Genomic DNA, 22,643 nt, shown 5'->3' with positions numbered 1-22,643 from the left:
CAGCAGTACTTATGGCGGTAGAGGCAAATTGGCCCTGTAATTAGACACCGGCAGAGGAGCAAGGCAGCAGTAGTTATGGCGGTATTGGCAAATTGGCCCTGCAATTAGACACCAGCAGAGGAGCAATGCAGCAGTAGTTATGGCGGTAGAGGCAAATTGATCCTGTAATTAGACACCGGCAGAGGAGCAAGGCAGCAGTAGTTATGGCGGTAGAGGCAAATTGGCCCTGTAATTAGACACTGGCAGAGGAGCAAGGCAGCAGTAGTTATGGCGGTAGAGGCAAATTGGCCCTGTAATTAGACACCGGCAGAGGAGCAAGGCAGCAGAGGCAAATTAGCCCTGTAATTAGACACCGGCAGAGGAGCAAGGCAGCAGTAGTTATGGCGGTAGAGGCAAATTAGCCCTGTAATTAGACACCGGCAGAGGAGCAAGGCAGCAGTAGTTATGGCGGTAGAGGCAAATTGGCCTTGTAATTAGACACCGGCAGTAAACAGGCAGATGACCAAAGCAGCAGTAGTTATGGCGATAGAGGCAAATTGGCCCTGTAATTAGACACTGGCAGAAGACAAAGGCAGCAGTAGTTATGGCAGTATAGGCAAATTGGCCCTGTAATTAGACACCGGCAGAGGACAAAGGCAGTAGATATGGCGGTATAGGCAAATTGGCACTGTAATTAGACACCGGCAGAGGAGCAATGCAGCAGTAGTTATGGCGGTAGAGGCAAATTGGTCCTGTAATTAGACACCGGCAGAGGAGCAAGGCAGCAGTAGTTATGGTGGTAGAGGCAAATTAGCCCTGTAATTAGACACCGGCAGAGTAACAAGGTAGCAATAGTTATGGCAGTACAGGCAAATTGGTCCAGTAATTAGACACCGGCAGTAAACAGGCATAAGACCAAGGCAGCAGTAGTTATGGTGGTACAGGCAATGCCAAGCGTCCGCACAGCAAGTCGGCGTGAGGTAAATGACGCAATTTCACGAATGCAAGATGGCGTCGGCGAGATTTCGCCGACGTCGTTAACACCTCTTGCCATGTTAACCCTCAACACACCACACCGCCTCAACACACACTCCTCTCACCTTTCACCTCCACTCATGTCCACTCACTCTTTCACTCCACATACGTTCCTTTCTCTCACTCCGTTTCTCATACTCACACCGTCATCGTCGCTGCCCCGACATCTTCCTCCTCCGCCGCGATCCAGGATCCAGACGTTCTCCAGGCCGCCGACATGTTCTTGCGGGACGCCATCTTGGATTTCGTGAAATCCCGCGATATTCAAGATGGCGTCGCCGCAACAACATGTCGCTGGCGTGGACGACATCGGGATCCAAAAAGATGGCGTCGGCGAAATCTCGCGAGATTACGCCGACGCCATTTTGGATCCCGATGTCGCCCACGCCAGCGACATGTTCTTGCGGGACGCCATCTTGGATTTCGTGAAGTCCCGCGATATTCAAGATGGCGTCGCCGCAACAACATGTCGCTGGCATGGGCGACATCGGGATCCAAAATGGCGTCGGCGTAATCTCGCGAGATTTCGCCGACGCCATCTTTTTGGATCCCGATGTCGTCCACGCCAGCGACATGTTGTTGCGGCGACGCCATCTTGAATATCGCGGGATTTCACGAAATCCAAGATGGCGTCCCGCAAGAACATGTCGGCGGCCTGGAGAACGTCTGGATCCTGGATCGCGGCGGCGGAGGAAGATGTCGGGGCAGCGACGATGACGGTGTGAGTATGAGAAACGGAGTGAGAGAAAGTAACGTATGTGGAGTGAAAGAGTGAGTGCACATGAGTGGAGGTGAAAGGTGAGAGGAGTGTGTGTTGAGACGGTGTGGTGTGTTGAGGGTTAACATGTGCGTGTGTGTGGTGACGTCACCGGTTACAACTGGACGGAAGTTGTTACAACCGGAAGCTGGTTAGGGCATTTATTATTATAGATAGTTATTGTCCATTAAACTGTACGTAGCACTATGTGGGGCCATTATACTGCATGGCACAATATATGGGGCCCATTATACTGTATGGAGCAATATATGGAGCCCATTATACCGTATGTAGCAATATATGGGGCCCATTATACTGTATGGAGCAATATATGAGGCCCATTATACTGTATGGAGCAATATATGAGGCCCATTATACTGTATGGAGCAATATATGGGGTCCACTATACTGTATGGGGCCCATTATACTGTATGGCGCAATGTGTGGCCCATTATACTGTATGGAGCAACACATGGGGCCAATTATACTGTATGGTGCAATATATGGGGCCAATTATACTGTATGGGGCAACATATGACGCACATTATACTTTATGTGGCTCCATTATACTGTCTGGAGCAATATATGGGGTCCATTATTCTGTATGGTGCATTATGAGTGGCACATTATAGTGTATGGAGCACTATGCGGGGCCCATAACACTGTATGTAGCACTATGTGGGTCCATTATACTATATGGAGCATTATGTGAGGCCCATTATACTGTATATAGCATTATGTGGGGCCATTACACTGTATGGAGCAATATATGGTGCTCATAATACTGTATGGAGGACTAGGTGGTGACCATAATACTGTATGGTGTACCACATGGTGCCCATATTACTGTATGTAGGATTATATGGGGCCAAAAATACTGTATGGAGGACTATAAAGTACCCATAATACTGTTTGGAGGACTATATGATGCCCATAATACTGTATGGCGGACTATATGGGGCCCATAACACTGTATGGAGGACTATGTGGTGCCCATAATACTGTATGGAGCACTATGTCGTTCCCATATTACTGTATAGAGGACTATTGTCACGCCGTGCTCACCTGGGGGCGGGACCTCGGTCCCGACGTCATCTCTTCCGGAGCTGCGGTCACTCCGGGGGTCCCGTAGGGTGCGCACGCGCAGCTCTCGTCCCCGGGCCTCCTCCTACATGTCACGTTTGCGCTTGCGCGCTCCTGTCAGTGCTGTATAGGGCTCGGTCCTCTCTATGGTAATGGAGGACCTGACCCGGAACCTGTAGTGGTCATGTGCTTTCTGGCTAGTTCCTGACCCGGAACCAGTAGTAGTCATGTGCTATATCAGACGACCTCCCCCTAGGGGAGGTGCCTGATTATTGTTGTGCTTCCTGGCTTGGTCTGCCGTGTCCCTGCCTGGCTGTGCGCTGTACTCAGGTCCTCTGCCTTGCACTCTGTTGTGCCTCTTGGCACACGCTCTGAATCTGCACTCTGCTTTGTACTTGGTTGTGCCTCCTGGCACACGCTCTGACCCTGTGTTCTGTCTCGTACTCGGTTGTGCCTCCTGGCACATGCTCTGACACTGTACTCTGTCTCATACTCGGTTGTGCCTCCTGGCACACGCTCTTACCCTGTACTCTGTCTTATACTCAGTCGTGCCTCCTGGCACACACTCCGATTCCATGCTCTGTCTTATACTCAGTTGTGCCTCCGGGCACACACTCTGATCCTGTACTCAGTCTCTTACTCTGTTACACCTCCTGGCACACCTGCTGCCTGACTCAGTGCTCTGACGTGCTCCTTGCACGCTTCCTGCTTCACTCACACCCGGACGAACGAAGTCTCTGTATACCACGTGTTCCCGTGTCCACAATTTACACGTTCCTGCAGACACTCTCACCCACTCGTGTCTCCTGTGAGCCGGCCGCCTGGTGCCAGCAGTCGTGGTGCCTCACCCCCTGGGGCTTGCCCCTGACACTCCCTGTATAGGGGGTGGTCTTCACTAGGTCAGCTCGCCCTGGGAGGGTTGGTGTCACGACCCAGAGGGTCCACTCCAGGAGTCGTCACAACTATGTGGAGCCCATAATACTGTATGGAGGGCTATGTGGGGCCCATAATACTGTATGGAGGACTATATTGGGCCCATAACACTGTATAGAGGACTCTGTGGTGCCCATAATACTGTATGGAGCACTACGTGGTTCCCATATTACTGTACGGAGGACTACGTTGTGCCCATAATACTGTATGGAGCACTACGTGGTTCCCATGTTACGGTATAGAGGACTACGTGGTGCCCATAACACTGTATAGAGGACTACGTGGTGCCCATAATACTGTATGGAGTACTGTGGTGTCCAGAATACTGTATGGAGGACTACGTGGTGCCCATAACACTGTACAGAGGACTACGCGGTGCCCATAATACTGTATGGAGTACTGTGGTGTCCAGAATACTGTATGGAGGACTACGTGGTGCAAATAATACTGTATGGAGGACTATGTGGTGACCATATTACTGTATGGAGGATTATATGGGGCTCATTATACTATATAGAGGACTATGTGGTGCCCATAATACTGTATGGACGACCATGCTGTCCGGTCTAAAATAAAGTCTGCAGTGTCTCTGTGTGACTGCAGACTCTAAGGTCCTCTCAGCGCTGAGCGGATTTGCTGGTTTCTGAGCTAGAGAGGAACTTCCATTAGATATCACTGGTAATGTATATCTTTGGCATTGTGCTATACCTATAGTTCTCTGCCGTATGTTCACCATGCATAATGGGCCCCACTGAGACCCGCCCGCCCGGGGCCACACATGAGGATGTGCGGCTGAGAATGATGTAAGCTTAGAGAGCTGACCAATGAGTGAGGCGCTTGTATAGCCGGTGATTACCGGTCTGTTTCCACACTGGAGCGCTGCCCGAGGCTGAGCAGATAACATGGCTACCTTCGTCTGGCCACACCATGTCCCATGTAACCCTGCGGCAGCGTGAAGCAGCGCACTGTACCGGCTCCCTCACTCTCTCCCCGCTTCTTCCCGCACAGTCCGCACACTTCACGTGCCTGCCCCGCAAGCGGTACCTAAACATGACTGGCAGCTCCACCAGCCAATCAGCGGCCAGCTCTTGTTGTTACTTGTAGTGACTCACATGCGGCCGGCTCACGAGCACTGAGAGGCGCTCAGCCAATAGAAAGCTCTTGCAGCTATTGACCAACGGAAGAAGGGCACAAGTGATTGACATGGATTTCCTCCAATCATGTGGAAGAGATAGCGGCAGCTGCGTTGTCAGGGAAGTAACTGTTGTCAAGGGACTGAGAGGTGGAAGGTGCAGGAGGGCGGTGGTGGCAGCAGCCGGCTGTGGATGTCATTTCCAGCTGATGTGTGGTGCAGGAGCTGCTCCCTCCGGATTACCGGACCCGTGAGGTGAGCTGGGGCCTGGCTCCTGTGTATGGGCGGCCTGCAGGGATTATTCATAGCGTCCCCATTGTGTACTGACAGGGATTGTGTGCTTGTGGGGAGCAGCCACGGACGTGTCAGGAGGCTGGGAGTTGTAGTGCCCCTGGTCTATGTGTGCCCATGTGACAGGAGGCTGGGAGTTGTAGTGCCCCTGGTCTATGTGTGCCCATGTGACAGGAGGCTGGGAGTTGTAGTGCCCCTGGTCTATGTGTGCCCATGTGACAGGAGGCTGGGAGTTGTAGTGCCCCTGGTCTATGTGTGCCCATGTGACAGGAGGCTGGGAGTTGTAGTGCCCCTGGTCTATGTGTGCCCATGTGACAGGAGGCTGGGAGTTGTAGTGCCCCTGGTCTATGTGTGCCCATGTGACAGGAGGCTGGGAGTTGTAGTGCCCCTGGTCTATGTGTGCCCATGTGACAGGAGGCTGGGAGTTGTAGTGCCCCTGGTCTATGTGTGCCCATGTGACAGGAGGCTGGGAGTTGTAGTGCCCCTGGTCTATGTGTGCCCATGTGACAGGAGGCTGGGAGTTGTAGTGCCCCTGGTCTATGTGTGCCCATGTGACAGGAGGCTGGGAGTTGTAGTGCCCCTGGTCTATGTGTGCCCATGTGACAGGAGGCTGGGAGTTGTAGTGCCCCTGGTCTATGTGTGCCCATGTGACAGGAGGCTGGGAGTTGTAGTGCCCCTGGTCTATGTGTGCCCAGTGTGAGGCATCAGAGCGCACATGGCCCCCTGGTAAGTCTTCTGTCCCGCAGGAGGCGAGGGACCTCAGACTGGAGCGATCTCTCCCTGTGGACCATTATTGTCATTGACTAAGGGGGGCGATGACCAAAGATAAGGGGTCATCACTACTGATGTCCTGCACTACAGCGACTTCAGGTTTAAATGAGATAGTCCGGCCGACAACTTTGGGTCCTTGAAGTGGCTGACACCTGAGCAGTGAGTCGCTGTTCTTCATGTTGCAGGGCTGTGATCGTCCTTCTTTGCTTCTTTATCATCTTTTCAGGTGTGTTACGCAGCGTGTCTGCCAGAAAATGGCAAAGCGGGATTTCACAGACCCACAATATGTTGTATGTGCCAGTAACTCTCACAGACCTGTCCGGTGATATATGGCCCGTCTGATCCTCCATTACTGAGAAATCAGTGTTTGAATTGATATGTAAATGAGGCTGATGGACTATGCTAGATCTAAAGATCACTCCAGCTCTATACCCCTCCCAGTGCAGGCTCCTCCTGCTCCTCTCCCTGAAGTGGCACACCATAGATGTCAGTCAGGAGGAGGTGCCGCTGAACGGGAATAGAGCTGGAGTGACAGAGGCGTCAGATCTGCAAATAATCTTCTGCTTCATTTGTGTTTTTAGACAGGACTTGTATGCAAATATAAATAGTTTGGAGGGTGAAATACTGACCGATTCCACATTTTAGGGGTCCACACACCCTGCTTGTGTTGCACCTGTGGGTCTTCTATCCTTACAGAGGATTTTAGTATATTTCGACAGTAGAGCTAAGATTTTTCCACTATAAATTATATCCTTATTTGCTGGAGTTCTTCATAGTCACTTCATTCCTTTCCACTATTGTGTCGCGAAAGGGGAAAGTTACTTGTCCCAATATCCAGACACCCCTCCCCCATATCCTCAGAAATGGTGCAAGGTGAATAAACAGTTAATCCCTGGCACACATCCCACCGTGCACACAGCAATGTTATATGTATGGAGCCACGCGTGCCACACCCGGGGCGCACCCCTCCTAGCATCAAGCCGCCAAGTGACAGGACACATTAAGGCAAGCTTCCACATCTATGTTCTTAGGGAGGAGGCAGCTGTCATCCCGGATGTGCCGGCCATGGCGGACTGACAGCTGTGATCTGCAGGATTGAACGCCTTTATGAGAGCCTGAGCATCATTTTCCGACTTTCCTCCATGGTGTCAGCATTTCATTGCCCTGTTGTGTAATGCAGTCTTTGTATCTTGGGCACTGGACTGACTTTGCAGCATCCATCTCGGATCAGACTTTATTTTCTCCTTTCATGGACGAGAGATATCAAATGTGAACTGAGCCTATCACATCGCACGCTGTAAGCTTGAGAAAGTAACACTATGCTTTGGTTGTCAGATGGAAACATATGCGGATTTCCACTGATATCTGACGATAGAAAAATCCGCCTTAATGCGCCTCCTACAAAAGTCACAGTCCAACATCTACTTTTCGGAGGCTCTCTCCCCAGTGTGGGGTGTCAGAAATCACTGTTGGTTTATTAATCCTAAAACGTGAGGCTCTGTGGTGTAAAGTTTAGGTTTCCGTGACTTGTGGCGTGTCCTCAGGCCCTCTCCTCTAATTTTAGCACTTTACCTGTCAAACAAGGCCAGTGCTCTTGATGCATGTAATCGGTGTTACATAAGTATATGCTTACTGCCTTGTCACTGGGATCACGGTCTTGTGACGTCTCCCAGAGGGATCGAGCTGCTTGTCTTGTCATTTTTTCCACAAACATCCGGCAGGTCAGACACTCGCGTACCTTCCTTGTAGATGGTGGCGAATAGTATCCCGCCTCGGCTAGCTCATCACGGAAGCCACCCCTCTTATCTGTCACCGTTTTTTGCTGGGAGCCTCTACATAACCCAAAAGGACTGAAAGCCAGATGTCTTTCTTTGTGACTAAAGGCTATAATGAGTCCCACCATATGTTGCCCCTCTTCGTCCTATGCTCAGATGGCCGGCAGCAGCCAATCTTTTAGGTCACGGTGGTGAAAAATGTAGTTAAGTCCAAGTACAGTAGAGCGGGACCCTGCCAGCCGAGTACAGTAGAGCGGGACCCTGCCAGCCGAGTACAGTAGAGCGGGACCCTGCCAGCCGAGTACAGTAGAGCGGGACCCTGCCAGCCGAGTACAGTAGAGCGGGACCCTGCCAGCCGAGTACAATGCCCGGTGCGCACAGGAATAAATGGACGACGTCAACATTTGAATATAGACATAAAAATAAGCTGACGTTGCACATCTTGCAAGAGTGGGGAGCTAGGCCATGAGCCGTGAAGATTTTGCAATAATAACAATACGATAGCATGCACAGCTTGACTCTTGCCACAATTGCCAGGATCAATGTTGCCTCCAATCTTGGCAGTTTAACCCCTTTGTTGCTGTGGTCCGCAGTGGCATTTATGGATGTAGTCAAGCAGTTGGCACTCAGCACCGTGACCACAGATGGCAATGGGTTAAATTGGCTGCAGGGCGGCCTGTGAACAGCCTCCATATCTGACAGTGGTATCTGCCTATAGAGTCTGTCAAAGGTATAGCTTAATAGGTTGCCTGCCATGTGAGTATGGACTATAATGCCTGGACCAGTCTCTCCTGACCCAAACTAATCTGCTTCTTATATGCCTGTGATGATAATTATGTTGGACAGAAATTAAATCAAATCAATATTTATTGTTCTCATCTTTTGCCTTTAAAACGGCATTCATTTTTCTAGGTACGACCTGCACTCAGGTTTTGAAGGCAAAGGGCGGTCACCAAACATTGATGTGACTCACATTCACTTGCATTTTGTTAACTGATAAAAGTAAATTATTAAGACTTCTGTTGTGTAAAGCATTGTTACTCTGTAGGATTTTTCCACCCTTGCCTAAAACTCATGTGTAATATATGTGAATACACTAGTTATGGAGCATTTTTATTAACATTGTTTCCAGATCTGCAGGCTGTTACGAGTTTGTAATTCCCATGTAATACATGTCCAGGTCCATGTCTTGTATTGTCACTCTGCCGTGCTCCGAGGGTGGCACCAATCACAATCTATAGAGGAGACTGTCGGCTATAGGTGTCATTCCCACAGAAATGTTGCCCCAGGCTAATGAATCAGATGTTATCAATGTATAGATTAGTAGCATCTTTACATTTGGGCGGCTCACTGATGCCCTATTAATACTGGCAGTGACCTGACATCTAACTAAAATGGGTTATATAAGAGCCACATGTTACAGGGCCAAGGCGGCTCAGTTGTTAGCCAAAATTATAGTGTTTGTTTAATGGGAGTAATGAAAGAATACACTGAACTCCTAAATGTTTCATATATGTTTCTACATGAGTGAATGTTTCTGTACAGATATGCGGCATTCATGTTCTGCTTCATGCTCTTCCCTTGTGTGCCGTTCAGGAGGTCACTGTCTAATGTCTCTGTATACACTTGTGCCTGTGGAGATGGGCAAAACCAGGCTGCTGGTGAGTGTTGTCTTGCAGTGCTGGGATACGGAGGGCCGATCTCTGGGAACCTAGCAATCCTGATAATGGACAGGTCCCACCACTGCAGCTCCTCCAATCTGCACACCTGTGCTTTGGTCTCCCACTGTGCCCTAAGAGTGTCGCAGCACAATCGATGGGGCACCATAACCAGTAGATGAGTGTTGGCCGATCGCTAAGCCTCCTGTTATCCACAGGGCTGTAGAGTCGATAAGCCAAACCTACGTCTCCAACTCTGTCTCCTCAATTTCCATGCCACTGACTCCAACTCAACGACTCCGACTCCCTCGTATCAGGGCTAAGGAGTCTGTAAACTAAACCTCTGACTCCCTATTCCACCAAAATGGGCTCCCACTCCACAGCACTGGTTATCCATCCTGACTCCGCCATACACTGGATAACTCGCTCACCTGAGAGTACCTGTTTTCTCTGAGAGATCCGCTGCCAAACATCTCAGAACACAGAACATAAGTGTCAGCAGTCTGAAGTTAGACCTGTCGGAATGAGGCTCCCACACATTAGACTATTGACTAAGCCTGCCGATATCAGCGGCTTTGACCAACGTTGGTCTGATGCGTATAACTGAATGAGTTTGGTGGCCGACAGCGCTTATGTTGGGAAAATATTGAAGGAGTTGCAGCTGCAGCCCATTCATTCTCAGGATCAGCGAGGGTCTCTTAGGCAAGGGTCCATCGCAGTGATTTCTTATCCTTGTATGTTTTCAGTCAGGGGAGCCCATTTGATGTTAGTGATGGGTAACTGCTTCCCCGATCAGATATGCCCTCAGCTTCTGCGGAAACCACAACATAGCGGCTAAGACGTTGAACAGATAATGAACTTCCACAAGTTTGGTACATCCCTGAGAACAAAGTAAAAATGCTTGAAGGTCCCATGTTCTTCTGATCAAACGCTATTCTGCAAGTTTAATCACCCTGGGAGCTCGCAGGCGTCATACTGGTCAGGAAGGAGACGCGTTCTGTTGCCCAGTATATAAAATGTACCATTTAATCCAAAAACAACAGCAAAAGACCTTGTGACAATGCTGCAGGAAATAGGTAAAAAAGCATTGATATTAACAATAAAAAGTGCCTTATTATTGTCATGTCCTGAAAGGCTGCTCAGCAAAGGATAAGCCTCTGCTCCAAAACCATAGAAAAGCCAGGATAGACTTTACAGCAGCACATGAGGAGTCTTGAAAGCCAAAGAACAATCTCATTCGTGAGTATGAGGGGTGGCCGCATCATGTTTTGTGTGTGGGGATGAGGGGCTTTTCTTTTGAAGATACCGGCACACGTGACAAAATAGCATTATAAGGAAGGCAAGTTATGGGGAGATATTGAGCATCTCAACACATCAGGCAAGAAATTAAACTTAGCGCTTATATGTATCTTCCAAGTGGACAATGACCGCAAGCATATTTCCAAAGTTGTGGCAAAATGGCTTAAGGACAGCAAAGTGAAGGTAATGGCATGTCCATCACAAAGCCCCCGACCTCAATCCTGTAGAGAAAATATAGGCAGAACTGAAAGAAAGTGTGAGCGACCAAGGAGGCTAGAAACCAGGCTCGGTTACTCTAGTTCTGTCAGGAAGAATGGTTAAAAATTCTAGCAACTTTACTTATTTAGCGTCATCATATTCTGCCGCATTTTACATACTTTATCACTGTCCCCATTGGGCTCATTAGCTAAATTTCCTATCATTGTCTTGGACTGTGGGGAAATCTGGAATGCCCAAAGGAAACCCATGCCAACTCCTTGCAGATGGATTCCTTGGTAGGATTTGAATCCAGGATCCCAGCGCTGTGCTAACCACTGAGCCACTTACCGCCCCAGAGCAGCATGGCGAGAAGCTTCTGGAAGCCTCCCCAAAATGTGTGACCCAAGTTGGACATTTTTAAAGACAATGATAACTAATACTTATAACATTTATGTACAATAAAAACAACACCACATATTGATGAGCACACTCAAAATTTCAACAAATATACTGAAGTTTATTGGGTAACATGGACAACATTTAAAACCAAAAAAACAATCTCAGGCAAACCTCCCCATAGATGATACAAAACCAATATTGAGTCCCACAGTATTCAGCTACTCGTAATAAGAAAGATCCAAGTGTTAGGACATCAACAAACCCTAAAGAAGAGGAGTAAAAAAATTCAGGTGATAAACGTATATTGACACAACGAGAGCTTCAGAGTCTGGTGGTGCAAATATATTTAGATAAGACACTCAGTTTGTACAATCAGGTGTAGCATATATAATTATGTATCGTGAACAATTTGTAAAATGCATAACAATGCCATATCATATACATAAGTCACTGTAGGTCTGTAATATCCAGAAAACATAAATCAAATAGAGAAGTAACACATAATCACGTATTCTTTATAACATTTCTGAAGTACAGAAAAATGAGGTCAAGTACACAACTCTCTTCTCGACCCTCTCCAATCCGGTTTCCGCTCTTTACACTCTACTGAAACTGCTCTCACTAAAGTCTCTAATGATCTACTAACAGCTAAATCAAATCGTCATTACTCCATGCTAATTCTCTTGGATCTCTCTGCAGCATTCGACACTGTGGATCATCAGCTCCTCCTCACTATATTCTGTTCCATTGGCCTCAAGGACACCATTCTCTCCTGGTTCTCCTCCTATCTTTCTGACCGCTCCTTTACTGTATCTTTTGCTGGCTCCTCCTCCTCTCATCTTCCCCTTACTGTTGGGGTTCCTCAAGTATCATTCCTAGGCCCCCTCCTCTTCTCTTTGTATACTGCCCCTATTGGTCAAACAATCAGTAGATTTGGTTTCCAGTACCATCTCTATGCTGACGACACCCAATTATACGCTTCTTCTCCTGACATCACGCCAGCCTTTCTAGAAAACACCGGCAATTGTCTAAACGCTGTGTCTAACATCATGTCCTCACTATATCTGAAACTGAACCTGTCAAAGACTGAACTCCTTGTGTTTCCTCCCGCTACTAATGTACCTATACCCGACATTGCCATTTCCGTGTGTGGTTCTACTATTACTCCCCAGCAACATGCCCACTGTCTTGGGGTCATACTTGACTCCGAGCTTTCCTTTGTCCCCCACATCCGATCATTGGCTTGCTCTTGTTTTCTGCACCTCAAAAACATTTCTAGAATTCGACCTTTTCTTACTTTTGACTCTGCAAAAACTCTTACTGTTTCTCTTGTTCATTCTCGTCTCGACTATTGTAACTCCCTTCTAATCGGTCTCCCTCTTACCAAACTCTCCCCCCTCCAATCTGTCTTGAATGCTGCTGCCAGGATCATATTCCTCACCAATCGTTACACCGATGCCTCTACCTTGTGCCAGTCATTACACTGGCTACCCATCCACTCCAGAATCCAGTACAAACTTATTACCCTCACCCACAAAGCTCTTCATTGCCCAGCACCACCCTACATCTCCTCCCTTGTTTCAGTATACCATCCTACCCGCGCCCTCCGTTCTGCTGATGACCTGAGGTTAGCATCCTCAATAATCAGAACCTCCCACTCCCGTCTTCAAGACTACACACGTGCTGCGCCAATTCTTTGGAATGCACGTCCCAGGTCAATACGATTAGTCCCCATTCCCCACAATTTTAAGCGTGCCCTGAAAACGCATTTATTCAGACTGGCCTACCGCCTCAACACATTAACCTAATCTATCCCTATGTGGCTCCCCGCATCATGTTCCCACATGCTTTATGCATCCATTAGCCCTCTGCATCTGTACTGTTACACACTTAACATCATGGCTGGTCCATACAATCAGGGCAACTGTTACCACCCACCTTTCGTGTCTACCTCTTTCCTCATAGACTGTAAGCTTGCGAGCAGGGCCCTCATTCCTCTTAGTATCTGTTATGATCTATGTGATTATTGTTATGCTGTAATCTATATTGTCTGTACAAGTCCCCTCTGAAATGTAAAGTGCTGCGGAATATGTCGGCGCTATAGAAATAAAATTTATTATTATTATATGTCACTTTAGGCCTATAATATCTAAAGGCCTAATGGTAGCATAAATCAGAGGGAACCCGCATAAAGGATCTGCATCCGGATAAAGAGCCCTGTATTGTGCATATTGGGCAGAACTTCTAATATAAGGGCATAAAGTCCTATGAACATCAATGATATCAAAATAGAATGAAAAGTCCATAAGATGGCTACTTTGTCTCTGTGTAGCACAGCCTCACCTCTACAAGGAATACTTAAGAGGTGGACCATGTGCAAGAAAGGCAAGAGAGTATGGAACAAATATAGGGGGGGGTGGTGGAACATCTGACCAAGAGGCTGAAACCAAGGTTTCTGCCTGTAATAAGGGCTGGTCATATGGATGGTACATGCAATGAGGAGGACGAGAGAATTAACCACTGGCACCTACGGGAGGATCCAGTTAGGGTCTGTGAGGGCTGGGGAGGAGAGCGCAGGGAGTAGAGCCCCACGCTTTTCGCTGTGGCAAGCACAGCTTTGTCAGGGGAATATGGTCCATAGGGCATCCATAGCACTTAATATTCACAAGTTCTAATGAATGAAATACGAACTGGTGGTGAACGCTCTGTGGCAGCCAATTCATGGAGCCAGGTGGAGTCATGACGTATATCTCCTGCAAGCAACAGGAGTAGTGTATTATAGTAAGGAGGTGGGCCACCCTTGGCGGAAGTTGTGATGTAAGGCACGGGCAAAAGTCCTGCTTGCCAGAAATGCATACTGCAAATGCGCAAAACCAGCCGGGTCTCCTTGCAAGGTAGATGAGTTGGCACGAGAGGTGCTGTGCACCGACTTCTCAAACACGTATCCACGCACCTACAGTGACCCAAAGTGAAAAAGCTGATATTTTGGCATGAAAAAGAAATATCACAGATGACATTTTACTACTCCAACTTGTACTTCTAATTTTCCGTACATATATACAAGCTGGAGTAGTACAGTCTTATCTGCTGCTCCGCCTGCTGTGTAACTGGAGCGTGGTATCTCTTGGTATCACAAGGTGCTAGGAGCTGTGATCACACGTGTCTCGTCTTCCAGATACTGATGGGTTTCTCCGTTACTGATGGAGTGTACGGTATCATTTGTGTTGTGTGTTCTTGCTGCCCACAGTAGATTCTAGACTTGGACTAGTAAGAGGAGCTTTATGGATCTAATTGAAATGTTAAGACATAAGTAAGTGGAAAGTCTTCTATAGACCATCCCAGAGCACCGATCAGTGTGCCATTAAGAATCATTAATAATGTTTATGTTCAGGTATCACGTCTGCTTCACGTTTTCCTCTGTAATGATAAACTGCTTTGGTGTAAACCAGTATAGTGGGGGAGATATTGCTGCACAAGAGCGTATTCACATTGGCATATTACAGCTCTGAGGCGGTTTTTACCAGTGTGATGTGTAATGGCCGCTCTCTCATCTCCTGATCTCACTGCAGAGCTGTGTGTGATTATACCGGACTCATCTGCAGGTTCCTCTCAGTGCTTCCAGACGTCGTGCACTACTTGGACAACCCCTTTGTATACCCCATGTCTGGCCCTGATGAATGAAAATAAGCTTATTCTCTCCTCCGGTGCTGGCGATATCGGCACTCGCATTCCTGGGGCTCTCGTGCTGTTATAACACATGAGTCTGGCGCCCAGTCCGCACTGGTGTCACTGTCCCCATCTTTGGAAAAATCAAATGTCAAGGGAAAGTCAGGGCTGAGGTTGCTCTCTCACTTCTCCTTGATGTTTGAGTTGTCTGAATGTGGGGACAGTGACAACAGCGCTTATTGGGTGCAGGGCTCATGTGTCCCAACAACCGAATAAGAGCCCCCGTGAACACGAGTGCTGACACCGCTGGAACGGCGCCGGCACGGGAGGGGAGTAAATTTTTTATTTTTTTTATTTTTTTATTTTATCAGAGCCAAACATTTAGTTTTAGAGGGGTTGTCCTAGTAGTGAAGAAGCCCTTTCAGCTCACAGGCAGCAAGTGCTGCAATATTGTTGCATTACATCAGAGCCCGAGAGAAGCAAAACGTGTTTGTAAGAAGACAAAGTTCAGTTGTGTGTTAGTTACCTGTCTCACACTGGTAACTCTCCTTGTATAATAACGCCGCCTTCAGAGCTTATCTTCAAGCCAGCGTTCCCCCTAGAGCCTGGGAGAGGTAATTTACATAGTGATTTCTCAACAACCACACATCTGATCTGAGGCATACAGGGATCACTTTCCTGGGCAGTCTATAACCTGTATACCCATCACTTTCCTCGGCAGTCTATAACCTGTATACCCATCAGGGCTGTGGAGTCGGAGTCAGAGTCGTGGAGTCGGTAGAAATGTACCGACTCCAGCTTTAAAAAAAAAAATGTATTAATATTTCATAATTGAACTTTCATATGAATTTTATAAATGTTACTCAGATCATACTAGGTGTGCGTCTTCCAAGCATCTCACAGCTGCCTGCTACTCAGAAGAGGAAGACTGTAAGAAGTATTATCCTTTCAACAAACTTTGCATCAGTTAACTGTGAGTACATGAGGAATAATAACAGTATTACTGACCACTATATCAGTTGTACGACCTGGCAATAATTTTGTACAATTGTTTTTAGCAGGGCTGTGGAGTCGGAGTCGGAGTCGGTGCTCATTTTGGTGGAGTCGGAGTTGGAGTCGGTATAAAATGGACCGACTCCTAAAATATATAATAAATTGGGTACAGTAATTCAATGCAGGATGTGCTGAATATTTTTTCATAGGAATTTGGGAAAGTTATGAAATGTCCTATAAATGGCTGTTCTATTCCTGATCTAAGGCTACATTCACACACAGCGTTTTTCCTGTGTTTTTTGAGGATACGTTTTTCAGCTGCAAAAGCTGATCATCTTTTTAAAAAACCGCATCACCTGAAAGGTTTTTGAGCTCATAGATAATGTTTTCAATAGCAAGAGCAGATTAGAAATCTGCTCTATCTATCCATTTATCCATATCTGTCTATCCATATCGTATCTGTACCAAAAAGAATGAAAACCGGGTAGTACACCAATATATATTCTGTTCTATCTAAATATCTTGATTATGGGATCATAAAAATGATTAAATGTCTGAGGTTCACATTGTACTACAATAAATTTTTCACTTAAATATAAGCAATATGTGTGGGAGTCGGAGTCGTGGAGTCGGAGTTGGAGTCGGTGTAAGAGAAATTGAGGAGTCTGAGTCGGAGTTGCAGGTTTGGCTTACCGACTCCACAGCCCTGGTTTTTAGGAAAAACAATTGTCATTTGGATTGTGAATGCAGAATTAAAAACCTGAGAATGTCAAAGAAGCATCACATTAAATCAGCTGTATTTGAACATTTCACCATCACTCAAGATAGAAAACATTATGTTTGTCAGTGTATGACAAATGATCCAGACGAAAACAAATGCTGTGAAGCCAAGATGAGTGCATATTCAGGCAAAGATAAAAATGCTCCTACCAGAGCTTCTAATCTAAAGAGACATTTACAGCGCTTTCATCCAGAAGTACTGAAAGCAGTGGATGAGAAAGACTGCATCCAAACCAATGAACCAGTGCCCAGCTCTTCCAGCCAAACAAAGGAGAAGAGAACTTTGCAGCCATCAGTTGCAAGATATTTTGTCAGTGACAAAGTTACTGTGAAAATGACAGTAGATACATTTAAAAAACAGATCATAGAGCTTGTTGTAAAGGATAGTGTGCCTATTTCATTATTTTCACGACCAGCTTTTATGTGTCTGAATGGGGAAATGGCCCGCAAGCTTGGTGTTTCTCTGGAGAGAGAGAGTATTAGAAAATTAGTAATCGAAGAAGCTTTTAAACAAAAGGAAGAACTTAAAAAAAACTCTCAAGGGACGCTTTCTGTTTCTTAAAATGGATGCCTGCATACGTCACAGAGTGAACTATTTTGCCATCAATGTCCGATTTGTTTGTGACAAAAATGAAATAGTTACCAAGACATTGGCAGTAAAAGACACCAAAGCTCATCACACCAGTGAGTTTCTCCAGGTCTTGGTGGAAAAGGTTCTGCAAGACTATGAACTTAAAGAGCAAGTTCTTTCTGTCATAACTGACAATGCTTCAAATATGATAAGTACTATTAAGCTAATGAATGAGAGTAATGATGGTGACCAGCAGCTAGAAGAACATTCTGGGTCCACAGACACAGAAATGTTTGAAATAGAGGAACACAGTATTGTAACTGAGGAGCAAACTGAAGTTGCTTCAGATGAACAGCAACATGATAGTTTAGATGATCTTGTTGAAACTGTGTCAATATGTTCTTTCATTCATCACATGTGCTGTGTTGTGCATACGCTACAGCTGGCTATAAGAGACAGTCTGCAAGAAGGACATGCTGCTGCACTGATTGGCAAGGTGAGAAAATTGGCTACTGTTGCCAGAACCCCTAAAGTTGACTCAATTTTGAAGAGACGTGCTGGAAAAGGGGCAATTATTGATCAAGCCACACGATGGGGCAGTACTTACTTAATGATTCAGCGCTTGGTTGAACTGAAAACCTTTCTTGTAGACATGGCTAACCCTCAACTGACGCTAAATGAAAGTCAGTGGAATCAGGTGACTGAGCTGGAAAAATTGCTAGAGCACCCATTTACAGTGACTAAAAAATTACAAGCAGAGGACTTAACTCCAGGTATTTTCTTAAAGGAGTGGAAGAACCTGATGTTTCGCCTGTCCCAAAGAGGAGGGTTAATTGCAAGTGGCATTGCTACATCAATGAAACGGAGAGAGGAGCTACTATTACAAAATAACATTCTTTTGGCAGCTGTTTATGTAGACCCAATGCATCGGATTCTTCTAGATGATCAACAGCTAAGTAAAGGAAAAGAAGCTCTGTTTGAAATAGCAGTAAGGATGAAAGGGTTGCAGAACAGTCAGGAGGAACAAGAAGAATTTGGTCGTCCTGCCACATCTTCACCCTCATCATCAACTGATGAAGAATTTAATGTCGAAAAATAATTTGGATCACAAGGACCGTGCAAAGTGTTCCCGCATAGAAGAAGAGTCATCCCCATCAAGGAACACAGCCAGCACATTTCAGCAGAATTTTTCATGTGCACTAAAAGAAATTGAGAAATTTGACCGTTCATCAAAAATAACAGTGCAACAAGCGATTCCTCTGTATCCTGACATTGTCAGAGATGTTGCCCGACTGGTTACTGCTTTGCCACCAACACAAGTTAGTGTAGAGAGGTTGTTCTCTGCTCTCAAAATAATTAGATCAGATTTGAGGGCATCCATGAAGGAGGATCTGACAGAGGCAATACTTTTTCTGAGGACAAATTTATAGATTTCTTCTTATTAACTGCATATAAGTGTTTATTGCATATTTACTTACAGTTTAGAAAAGTTTATAAAAGTTATTTGCTATATTCTAATTGTATTCTAATAAATGTAGTTTTTGCTCTAAGTGGTCTGATTACTTATATGATGGTGAGAAACTGAATAAGCACGATGTTTAATATTTTACGACAGTAAATTTGTTGTTATGAATTGGCCATTTATGAAGGAGCCGGAGTCGGAGCCTGATAAAATCCAGGAGTCGGAGTCGCAACTGTGGGTTACCGACTCCACAGCCCTGGATGCTGTGCTGTATGTTTTGCTGGCGGTAACATGACCTGTTTATCAGTGGGCTCAGTGATGGTCCGGAGAGAAATATATATGGAGGGTCACACAATCCTCAGTGTTACAGCCACAAGTCCCATGACAGTTCAGTATCAGGATGAAATCTGGAGAGCCTTTGTCAGACCTTATGAGGTAGCTGTTGGCTCAGGGATCCGCCTGACACACGGATACATACCCGGCCTCATATCGTCAGTGTGTGGGCTCTTCCTGTATTAAAAAGTCATTCATGCCATAGACAGAGCTTTACATTCCCCACACCTGGATTCAATTAAGAACCCGTCACGGTGCCGGCGCTGGTTCAGTCATCACAGAGCAGTGGCTGTGACCGCTGCCCCGGCACTGACTGACAGTCAACTATAATGTAGGTCCAGGGTTGTGGTTACAGCAACCGCTCTGTATACTCAGTGGTGACTGAACAGGCGCCACCCCCGTGACTCAAACCAGAATGCTGTGGGGGAATAAAGTTCATTTTCTCCTCTCAGCGTTCGTCTAATTGCAGGGACGGTTAGTAACACTATTAACGTACAGATTAACCACATGTATGTGCAGGGTAATAGTGCTTTTTTTTTTTTTTTTTCTGGTAACAGGTTCCCTTTAAGGTAGGGCTGTGATGTCGGTAAGCCAAACCTCCAAATCCTTAATTTCCCTGACTCCACAGCATTGCCCCCTATAGAACATGTACATAAAGTGCAGCCCAGATTCATCTCAACTATGACTCCACAGCACTGCCCCCTACAGAGCATGTACATAAAGTGCAGCACAGATTCATCTCAACTACGACTCCACAGCACTGCCCCCTACAGAGCATGTACATAAAGTGCAGCACAGATTGATCTCCACTACGACTCCACAGCACTGCCCCCTACAGAGCATGTGCATAAAGTGCAGCACAGATTCATCTCAACTACGGCTCCACAGCACTGCCCCCTACAGAGCATGTACATAAAGTGCAGCACAGATTCATCTCAGCTACAACTCCACAGCACTGCCCCCTACAGAGCATGTACATAAAGTGCAGCACAGATTGATCTCCACTACGACTCCACAGCACTACCCCCTACAGAGCATGTGCATAAAGTGCAGCACAGATTCAGCTCCACGACAACTCCACAGCACTGCCCCCTACAGAGCATGTGCATAAAGTGCAGCACAGATTCATCTCAACTACGGCTCCACAGCACTGCCCCCTACAGAGCATGTACATAAAGTGCAGCACAGATTCATCTGAGCTACGACTCCACAGCACTGCCCCCTACAGAGCATGTACATAAAGTGCAGCACAGATTCAGCACCACTACAACTCCACAGCACTGCCCCCTACAGAGCATGTACATAAAGTGCAGCACAGATTCATCTCAGCTACGACTCCACAGCACTGCCCCCTACAGAGCATGTACATAAAGTGCAGCACAGATTCATCTCAGCTACGACTCCACAGCACTGCCCCCTACAGAGCATGTACATAAAGTGCAGCACAGATTCATCTCAGCTACGACTCCACAGCACTGCCCCCTACAGAGCATGTACATAAAGTGCAGCACAGATTCAGCACCACTACAACTCCACAGCACTGCCCCCTACAGAGCATGTACATAAAGTGCAGCACAGATTCAGCACCACTACAACTCCACAGCACTGCCCCCTACAGAGCATGTACATAAAGTGCAGCACAGATTCATCGCCACTAAAAGCCGAGATCCTTAGATGAGGAACAGAACAGATATTTATAGGACATTCCATAACTTTCCCAAATTATTATGATAAAATTTATAGCACATCCTGCATTGTACTACTGTAGCAATTTATTAGATATTTAAGGAGTCGCTCCATTTTATACTGACTCCAAAATGGACACCGACTCCACAGCCCTGCTTTAAGGCCATATTCCCACATTTTAGGATATGCCTGTAGACTGTGATCCCTCGCGGGCAGGGTCCTCTCTCCTTCTGTACTTGTGTATCCCTTGTCTTTCACATGCTTATTGTACTTGTCTATATTTCCCCTTTTCACATGTAAAGCGCCATGGAATAAATGATGCTATATAAATGTACAATATGCCACCGGTTTTTCGAAGTGGATGCTGCACCTCCAAATCCATAGCAGATTACAGCACAATAGAAGTGAATATCGGTTTAGATACCCCACCCACGAAAATCCTCAACTTCACTACCAGTTTTGGAGCTTAGCGCATGTTCGTTTTTGTGCAGAGTTTTTACCTTTATCCAATGCTTTGGAATGGGTTAAGGTGAAATCCTCATATAACAGTGGCTGTTTTGTTTCTGGATCCACAGCAAAATCTAAAGCAAAACCTTTCTCCGTGTGAACATGACCTCGCTCCACGGTATGTCACATGTGGCTGCAGATATACCCTAAATCTTTCTACCTTTCCGATGCTTGGGCTGAAATCTGCCACATGTACTAATCTGTGTGTAACGTGGGCTTTGCAGATTTACCTTGAAAAATGTGTGTGTGAACGTTCTCTAACCCTGCAGTGGGGTGAGCGGCTGTGAGGGTTTTTTATTTTCAGCATGTCCTCCAGTAAAGGAGGACTTGAACATTTTCTGATAGACATAACTTGTTTTAATTCGGGTACATAGCCATTAGGAAGGGGATGTACTGAAATTAGCTTTAATGACAGATCATTGCTGGAAAATACATCAAGTGTTGCTGGAAAGCTCGTAAGTGGAGAAATGTATTGTAAAGATCAGTCCGTATCGTCATTTTAATCCATAAATTAGGATGTGTTTTGTGCTTGAGGATGAGCATATTTACTTACGCTCTTGTGTCACGGTATAACACAGAGAAATGTAAAGGGAATGTGTCCGATTTCTGCTTCCTCATCAGAGAGCAGCATCGTGCAGAGACCCTGATTCTAGCGATGTGTCACTTAGCTTACTGGGTGCAGCAATTGATAGAATCAGTTTTCACCGCTTTTTTTTTTCTCAGATCTAGCAGTTCTCTGAATGCTGAGCTCCGTATAACCCCCCACCATCACTGTCCGCTTCCTGTGTAATCAGTGGTGGGGGCGGGTTACACGGAGCACTTGACCACGAAGCACAAGACACTTAGTGCTGTAGTGAATTTTTTGCAAGGAAACTGGTGTAAAAGCTTTTGAAAGTGTGGAAAAAAAATTGCAAATGTGGAGTTGACACAGAAATTTAGCAAATTTTGCCATTGACTTAGCTCTGCTGCAATGGGCTGAGATAGGACAGTAAATTAATCAAAACTGCCGGCTTTTGTACTCCAAAAATACTATTCCAGTTCCGGACCGGAGTTGCAATTCTTGGCGTAGCACGCAGGGCTGTGGAGTCGGAATAAAATGGACCAATTCAGATTCCTAATGTCTCTAATAAGTTGGGTACAGTAGCTCAGTGCAGGATGTGCTGTAAATGTTTTCAGAATAATTTGGGAACGTTATGAAATGTTTACCAAGGTGTCTCTTTTTTTTCCTTCCAGATAGAATTGACCTCATCACTGTGTGAAGCGTAATTCTTACTGCAGGAGCTCTTACGAAGCCGGTAAGATTGGGTCCTTTTTATACTGGGTTCTGATTGCCTG

At 46.3% G+C, this 22,643-nt stretch overlaps 1 protein-coding gene across 3 annotated transcripts in view; it reads left to right on the top strand.

The window, feature by feature from the left end:
- Nucleotides 1-4,916: 4,916 nt before the first annotated feature.
- ABHD2 (abhydrolase domain containing 2, acylglycerol lipase) overlaps nt 4,917-22,643 on the top strand; it is a 57,228-nt gene continuing 39,501 nt past the window's right edge. Inside the window, exons 1-2 of one of the 3 annotated variants that reach the window (XM_073568704.1) lie at nt 4,917-5,174; nt 22,546-22,603. The gene's annotated coding sequence lies outside the window, so the exon portion shown is untranslated. Of the gene's footprint in view, nt 5,175-21,405; nt 21,427-22,541; nt 22,604-22,643 lie in introns of those variants that run through there. The other 2 variants (XM_073568703.1, XM_073568705.1) reach the window with 2 other exon arrangements.

Source organism: Dendrobates tinctorius, unplaced genomic scaffold (assembly GCF_039654945.1).
Source record: "Dendrobates tinctorius isolate UK_male_01 unplaced genomic scaffold, ASM3965494v1 ptg000022l, whole genome shotgun sequence".
Classification (NCBI taxonomy): Eukaryota; Metazoa; Chordata; class Amphibia; order Anura; family Dendrobatidae; genus Dendrobates; species Dendrobates tinctorius.
This window is presented reverse-complemented; position numbering and strand designations above follow the sequence as displayed.